The 8,292-nt window shown below is 42.1% G+C and overlaps 1 long non-coding RNA gene across 1 annotated transcript; it reads right to left on the bottom strand.

Annotated features, from left to right (window-relative positions):
* Nucleotides 1–228: 228 nt before the first annotated feature.
* LOC118379937 (uncharacterized) lies at nt 229–7,935 on the bottom strand. The gene is made up of 3 exons (XR_004824752.2): nt 7,853–7,935; nt 456–632; nt 229–378 (listed from the first exon to the last, which is right to left on the bottom strand). It is a non-coding gene; the product is annotated as an uncharacterized LOC118379937 (long non-coding RNA).
* Nucleotides 7,936–8,292: the final 357 nt, after the last annotated feature.

Genomic DNA, 8,292 nt, shown 5'->3' with positions numbered 1-8,292 from the left:
TATTTGGTAAAACACCAAGTCCATATTATGGAACGAACAGCTCAAATTAGCAAAGAGAAACGACAGTCCATCAAGACATGAAGGTCAGTCAATACAGAAAATGCCAAGTAGAGGTGTGTTTCATTATGACAAGAAGCTATTTTCATGTTTTATTAGTTATAAATACGAATCAAAATCACACGAGAACAGTCACGCAAATCCATACCACAAATTGTATTGTACACCAAATCAAAGTAATCAAGATTTATTGACCAAAATAACAGATGCAACAATATAGCTTTTGGTGAAGGTGGAACAGAGCACCAAACAACTCCTATCTTCAAGTCTTTAGAGACAGATAGTCATATCTTGTTGGGCGATCTCAGAGCTGCTCTTAACCTGCAGGAAAATACAATGTCAGTACGTATCAAACACAGCAATAACAATTTCACCTCTAACCTGACATTTTATTTTACCTTAATTCTGAATAGCTGAAGCAGAAAGCCTTGTTGACCGAGGGCGTCCTGTTTGACATGAATCTGTTCTGTCCTCATGGGAAGAAAGGAACATTGTATGGGTCTTGTTTATTTTTGCAATGATGTGCTCTCACTTGTATTTGCTGGGTGACAGCTGATGTCTTCCATCCTCGTATTCTGTCAAAAGTCAAATAGGACACGTTCATTACACAATAACTATCAAAGCACATGTAAAAGGAAGAAGCAGATAAGCATCCAGTCTTGCATCAGACTATCCATGTTTGGAGTTCAGCAGTCATAAGTCCAGTCTGCAGCACAAGGTTGGCATCCTGACCAATATATTTATCAAATTTATTTTAGGTGCGCGCACACACACACACACACACACACACACACACACACACACACACACACACACACACACACACACTACAAGTCAAAAGTTGACACCTACTCATTGCAGGGTTTTTCTTTATTCTTACTATTTCCTACATTGTAAACTATTAAATAACACACATGGAATCATGTAAGCTAAAAAGGGTACACAGAGGAGACTGCATGAATCAGGCCTTCGTGGTCAAATTGCTGCAAAGAAACCACTACTAACGGTCACCAATAAGAAGAGAGAAGAAACACGAGCACTGGGCATTAGACCAGTGTAAATCTGTGCTTTGGTCTGATGAATCCAAATTAGAGATATTTGGTTCCAACCACTGTCTTTATGTGATGCAGAGTAGGTGAACCGATGATCTGTTGGTGACAAGGCACACTTAACCAGCATGGCTACCACAGCATTCTGCAGCGATACGCCATCCCATCTGGTTTGCGCTTAGTAGGACTATTATTTGTTTTTCAGCAGGACAATGACCCAACACACCTCCAGGCTGTGTATTTGCCATTTGACCAAGAAGGAGAGTGATGGAATGCTGCATCAGATGACCTGGCCTCCAAAATCCCCGACCTCAACCAAATTGATATGGTTCAGGATGAGTTGGACCGCAGAGTGAAGGAAAAGCAGCCAACAAGTACATAGCATATGTGGGAACTCCTTCAAGACTGTTGGAAAAGCATTCCAGGTGAAGCTGGTTGAGAGAGTGCCAAGAGTGTGTAAAGCTGTCAAGGCTTAAGGGTAGCTCCTTTGAAGAATCAAACATTTAGTTTAAACACTTTTTGGTTACTACATGATTCCATGTGTGTAATTTCGTAATTCTGATATCTTCACAATTATTCTACAATGTTGAAAATCGAAAAGTAAACAAAAACCCTTGAATGATGTACATTTTTGACTGGGTCTGTCTGTATAAACACACACACGCACAGTTTTTTCAACCACTCCACAAATTCTTGTTAAACTATAGTTTTGGCAAGTCTGTTAGGATATCTACTTTGTGCATGACAAGTAATTTTTCCATTAATTGTTTAGACAGAATATTTCACTTATAATTACACTGTATAACAATTCCAGTGGGTCAGAAGTCTACATACACTACTTCATTAGTATTTGGTAGCATTGCCCTTAAATTGTTTAACTTGAGTCAAACGTTTCGGGTAGCCTTCCACAGACGGGCTTCCCACAATAAGTTGGGTGAATTTATGCCCATTCCTCCTGACAGAACTGATGTCTGCACACACTTTTTCAGTTCTGCCCACAAATTTTCTATAGGATTGAGGTAGGGCTTTGTGATGGCCACTTCAATACCTTGACTTTGTTGTCCTTAAGCCATTTTGCCACAAATTTGGAAGTATGCTTGGGGTAATTGTCCATTTGGAAGACCCATTTGTGACCAAGCTTTAACTTCCTGACTGTCTTGAGATGTTGCTTCAATATATCCACATACTTTTCCTCCCTCATGAAGCCATCTATTTCGTGAAGTGCACCAGTCCCTCCAGCAGCAAAGCAACCCCACAACATGATGCTGCCACCCCCATGCTTCACGGTTGGGATGGTGTTCTTCAGCTTGCAAGCCTCCACCTTTTTCCTCCACACATAACAATGGTCATCATGGCCAAACAGTTCTATTTTTATTTCATCAGACAAAAGGACATTTCTCCAAAAAGTACAATCTTTGTCCCCATGTGCAGTTGCAAACCGCGGTCTGGCTTTTTTTTAATGGTCGGTTTTGGTACAGTGGCTTCTTCCTTGCTGAGCGGCCTTTCAGGTTGTCGAAAAAGGACTCTTTTTAAGGACTTTTGTACCCGTTTCCTACAGCATCTTCACAAGGTCCGTTGCTGCTGTTCTGGGATTAATTTGCACCAAAGTACTTTGAGGTATGGAAGTATCTCGAGGAGACAGAACGCATCTCCTTCCTGAGTGGCTGCGTGGTCCCATGGTGTTTATACTTGGGTACTATTGTTTGTACAGATGAAAGTGGTACCTTCAGGCATTTGGAAATTGGTCCAGACTTGTGAAGGTCGACAATTTTTTTCTGAGGTCATGGCTGATTTCTTCTGATTTTCCCATGATGTCAAGCAAAGAGGCGCCGAGTTTGAAGGTAGGCCTTGAAATCCATCCACAGGTTCACCTCCAATTAACTCAAATGATGTCAATTAGCCTATCAGAAGCTTCTAAAGCCATGACATCATTTTCTGGAATTTGCCAAGCTGTTTAAAGACACAGTCAACTTAGTGCATGTAAACTTCTGACCCACTGGAATTGTGATACAGTGAATTATAAGTGAAATAATCTGTCTGTAACCAATTGTTGGAAACATTACTTGGGTCATGCACAAAGTAGATGTCCTAACCAACTTGCCAAAATTATAGTTTGTTAACAAGAAATTTGTGGATTGGTTGAAAACAAGATTTATTGACTCCAACCTAAGTGTATGTAAACTTCCGACTGCAACTGTATATATTTTATTTTTTATTTTTATGTTACGTCTATTTAATAAAACTGCACAGAAAAGACCAGAATTAAAATGCTTTGCTTGCTTACCTGAAGTAGAAAAAAACTGTTTGTAAATCCTCCAGGTTTGACAGATTGTCATTTAATGCATCAACTGAGTTCCATGAATTTCAAAAAGTCCAACATTCCTAAAATGTCTCAAGACGTAGCACTATTTGACATGTCTTGAAGAAGCACAGAAAATGTCTCCGGACATTGCATTGACATGTCTTCAAAATGTTTAAGACGTTAGACATCTTGAGACGTCTCAATTGCATGTCTCAAGACATCTCAAGACCAAGGCGATGGGTATATATAATGTCTGTGTCCAGTTGCAGGTGGTTTGTTTGAATTTAGAAAATGCTCTGAAAACCCTCCATGAAGTAACGCGGTTTGGTCGATTTCAAATCTTTGATCTGAGACAGGTTGGTCCACCCCAAAGTGCCACGTCATGATAGACATCACCTGTCTCAATCAATGAAAGAAGTCAGAGGAAGACGCAAAGCGAGAGGTTTTACTCTGCCCATGAAAAATAAGCCTACAAAATGAATAATTTGTGTATGGAGGTCAATGAGAGTGTGGCAACAAAATAATTTAATTTCTAATATGCTCCTTGCTGGATTATTTGATCTAATAGAAGTTGTTACAAATGCACTGATAGGTAGCATTTCAGCAAAACTCTGAAAAAAAACCCGACTTGATATCAATGTTGTGCCTGTTATAGAGAGAGGACTCATCATGGATTTAACCCATTTTAACATGGACATTGAGGACTTCTACTAGGGGTGTGAACGTTTTAATGTTAAAATGTTTAAACGCAGTTGGGATCCTTAACGTTAAGAAAAATCCCTAACCGTTTTTTCAGGCAGTTATCACAAAACATAATTTCAGCGTTCTAGCCGACAGTCTATAAAGGCCTAGGGGAAGTTATAGCCGACAGGGTATAAAGTAGAGATCGACCGATTAATCGTTATCGGCTTTTTTGGTCGTTATCGGCTTTTTTGGTTGGAAAAATCATAATCGGTCGACCTCTAGTATAAAGGCCATGGGGAAGTTACAGCCGACAGGGTATAAAGGCCATGGGGAAGTTACAGCCGACAGGGTATAAAGGACATGGGGAAGTTACAGCCGACAGGGCATAAAGGCCTGGGGAAGTTACAGCCGACAGGGTATAAAGGACATGGGGAAGTTACAGCCGACAGGGTATAAAGGACATGGGGAAATTACAGCCGACATGGCATAAAGGCCATGGGGAAGTTACAGGCGACAGGGTATAAAGGCCATGGGGAAGTTACAGGCGACAGGGTATAAAGGCCATGGGGAAGTTACAGGCGACAGGGTATAAAGGCCATGGGGAAGTTACAGCCGACAGGGTATAAAGGCCTAGGGAAGTTACAGCCGACAGGGCATAAAGGCCTAGGGGAAGTTACAGCCGACAGGGTATAAAGGCCATGGGGAAGTTACAGCCGACAGGGTATAAAGGCCATGGGGAAGTTACAGCCGACAGGGTATAAAGGCCATGGGAAGTTACAGCCGACAGGGTATAAAGGCCTAGGGGAAGTTACAGCCGACAGGGTATAAAGGCCATGGGGAAGTTACAGCCGACAGGGTATAAAGGCCATGGGGAAGTTACAGCCGACAGGGTATAAAGGCCATGGGAAATTACAGCCGACAGGGTATAAAGGCCTAGGGGAAGTTACAGCCGACAGGGTATAAAGGCCATGGGGAAGTTACAGCCGACAGGGTATAAAGGCCATGGGGAAGTTACAGCCGACAGGGTATAAAGGCCTAGGGGAAGTTACAGCCGACAGGGTATAAAGGCCTAGGGGAAGTTACAGCCGACAGGGTATAAAGGCCTAGGGGAAGTTACAGCCGACAGGGTATAAAGGCCTAGGGAAGTTACAGCCGACAGGGCATAAAGGCCTAGGGAAGTTACAGCCGACAGGGTATAAAGGCCTAGGGAAGTTACAGCCGACAGGGTATAAAGGCCATGGGGAAGTTGTATAACTCAAATAAAACCAGAGAGGAAGAAGAAGCCAACTTTAGGCTACTTAGTGAATTTGCAAGGCATGCAAAACATTGCGAGATGCAGATTACCAAAACATGAGCAGGCTTCTGCCGTCCTCTCCCTCGCACTGGCCTCGTGCTCTTCACTAATGGTGCCCGTGTCTGTTCAGTCTGGTCTGTTGAGTGTAGAATATCCTAGCCTATTTATGGCACTGATGTCGTCAGGCCAGAGTAGCATACCCTACGTTTCCTCTCACGCTTTTCAGACATAATAATGGAATGTGGCCCCTTGAAAGCGCCTCGGCTACGGCATGTCTGTCTCTTAGTGTTGGCTACACTACGTTTTTAAATGCAGACAAAAAAAAAACATTCTCTAGTGATTTAACTGACATTTGACATCAAGTAAAGTCCATCACTAGGCAGCCAGAACTGTCAATCAAATAATATTGAGCTGCTGCATGCAGCCTGCTTGACTACACGCAGACCACTCTCCTAAAAAAGTACTTCAAAGTTTGTTAAATACTGTGACTTACCAAGACATTTAGTAGAAATAAAACACATCTAGCTATCATACGATAAGAAGAGCATAATACTGTCTGAAAAGACCTGATGCAGCACTGTTTTTAATTGTCTGAAAAAGACCTGATGCAGCACTGTTTTTAATTGTCTGGAAAGTTGTCATATGTCACTATTGACATGTGACTGCGTTCTGTCTGAAGGCTTGAGGTAGTACTTTCATTGTCCAACCCTAGAGGTCAAACATACATCACATAATCATTATTCTGCATTGTGAATAGATGTGGAATTGTACGATTTTGGTTTTAAAAAACGTCATGGTCATTCGAGTATCTTGTCACTATTATAGAAAGTCTTGAGAGAAGATGTAATATAGACAAGGCGGCAGCATACACATTTCTGAATTAATTCATGGAGCAAAAAACAATAATATTTTCTAAATTCCAAAGAAGCAACCTGAAACTGGACACAGACATTTTAGAAGGAAGATAGCGTTGCTAAGTTAAAGTCGGTTGAAAATGAACCTATCCTGTAAGGGTAGTGGAGAATCATATCTGTAGCTCTGATCCTCTCTCAACCAGTTTCTCTGCTGTTCCAACCACCTCTAACCTTAAACAGCGCTCATAAATAAACCCTCTGAGGATTCATACCCCCTTCTATTTCCAGATGACCTCATGGAGAAACACCACTACCACAGGTCACCTGCTAAAGCACGACTACCGACTGATTTCAGGAAATAACATGGTTCCTCAGCTATCTAGCGAGCATGATAGCGAGAAATATACGATCTCGCCAGATAGCTGCTAGCTAAGATCTGAGTTTCAAAATCTAGCTGGCTAAAAGTCTGTGTCAAAGCAGCATCAATGAGTTAGACACCTAACTTGCCTAAATATTCTGACATTTTTATTTAACCTTTAAATTAACTGTGCAATCAATTGGCATAGTCTAATTGACTTAAACAAATACATAAGTTTCTCTTAATTCAAATCAGAAAATCCATGGTTATTGATGGTTGTTTAGCTATGAAAGTGACCTGGTTAACTAATTGATCCTGTACCAGTGCTGCTAGCTGACCCTGCCTGACCCTCCCTGACCCTGCCTGACCCTGCTTGACCCTGCCTGACCCTCCCTGACCCTGCCTGACCCTGCTTGACCCTCCCTGACCCTGCCTGACCCTGCTTGACCCTCCCTGACCCTGCTTGACCCTCCCTGACCCTGCCTGACCCTCCCTGACCCTGCCTGACCCTCCTGACCCTCCCTGACCCTGCCTGACCCTCCCTGACCCTCCCTGACCCTCCCTGACCCTCCCTGACCCTGCCTGACCCTCCCTGACCCTGCCTGACCCTCCCACACTGCTGCCTCCTGCCCATTAGTAGGTCATGTTAACTAACGTTACCTGGTTAGAGTAGCAAACCAGCCAACTAGGTTGATTTTACTGATTAAAAATGTCCACACATTGGGAATAATACATTTAAAACACATCTGAATAATAAATGTTCACACATCTTTATAAAGTCCACGCAGCTTATTTTGACGACTTTTAGTAACTCCAGTACGAATAAACAGTCAACTGAGCAAATGTTCCTGGTTAACTAACAACTTCTAGTTAACTCACCTACATCTAGTTGTCTCTTAGCAAACACCTCATTCTGTATCAATAGAAGCCAGAAAGCTTCGTAAACCAGCTAGTTCGCCAACATTACCCTTAGTTCGGATATAACTAACTTTAGACAACATTGAACGCGACTAAAAACTAGTTAGAGAGGAAACGCATATACAACTTTGTCCAACTGTAAAGTAGCTTATTTGTGGCTAAATAGACAGCAACCCACACGGTGGCTAAGCTAACGACCAAACGGGAGATCTATTCAACCACTGAGATCACCAACTTCCACGGGTGAGCCAGATATATATATTTATATGTGTGTATTAATCACAGCTGTAACTCAGCGTATCAGCGCTAACATGTATGTTTGTTAACCGACGTTACCTTGGACTCTGGATCCACTCTCCTCTCAGCCCTTCTTCTGAGGTTTAACGGTGCTTGGCATCCAATGTGTTGCATTACCGCCCCTACAAGACTGGAGTACAACTCCCTAAATACTTTACTTGAAGAACAAAAAAGATGTCCTAAATAAATAGCCTACCATCTAATACTATACTCACCCTCTTCAAAATTATACAAAATCAAATGAACCCCCCTACTCCACTAATGAAAAGTATTTATTCCTACCTCATGCCATCACCCTGAAAGGATGAGACATCACCACTAACACACCCTGTGTTCTGCTGTCAAGTCTCACACACCCAAACACCTCTCTGCAGCTGCCACCACAACCTCAGTCGATAACAGTTGAAAACCATTGCTATAAATGCTAAAAATCCAATCTTTACTGAAACTTATATCATTTTTTTGTCCTATCCCTCTGT

This window comes from Oncorhynchus keta, unplaced genomic scaffold (assembly GCF_023373465.1).
Source record: "Oncorhynchus keta strain PuntledgeMale-10-30-2019 unplaced genomic scaffold, Oket_V2 Un_contig_20915_pilon_pilon, whole genome shotgun sequence".
In the NCBI taxonomy this organism is placed as follows: domain Eukaryota; kingdom Metazoa; phylum Chordata; class Actinopteri; order Salmoniformes; family Salmonidae; genus Oncorhynchus; species Oncorhynchus keta.
The sequence above is the reverse complement of the archived record's forward strand: the minus strand, read 5'-3'. Positions and strand labels throughout refer to the sequence as shown.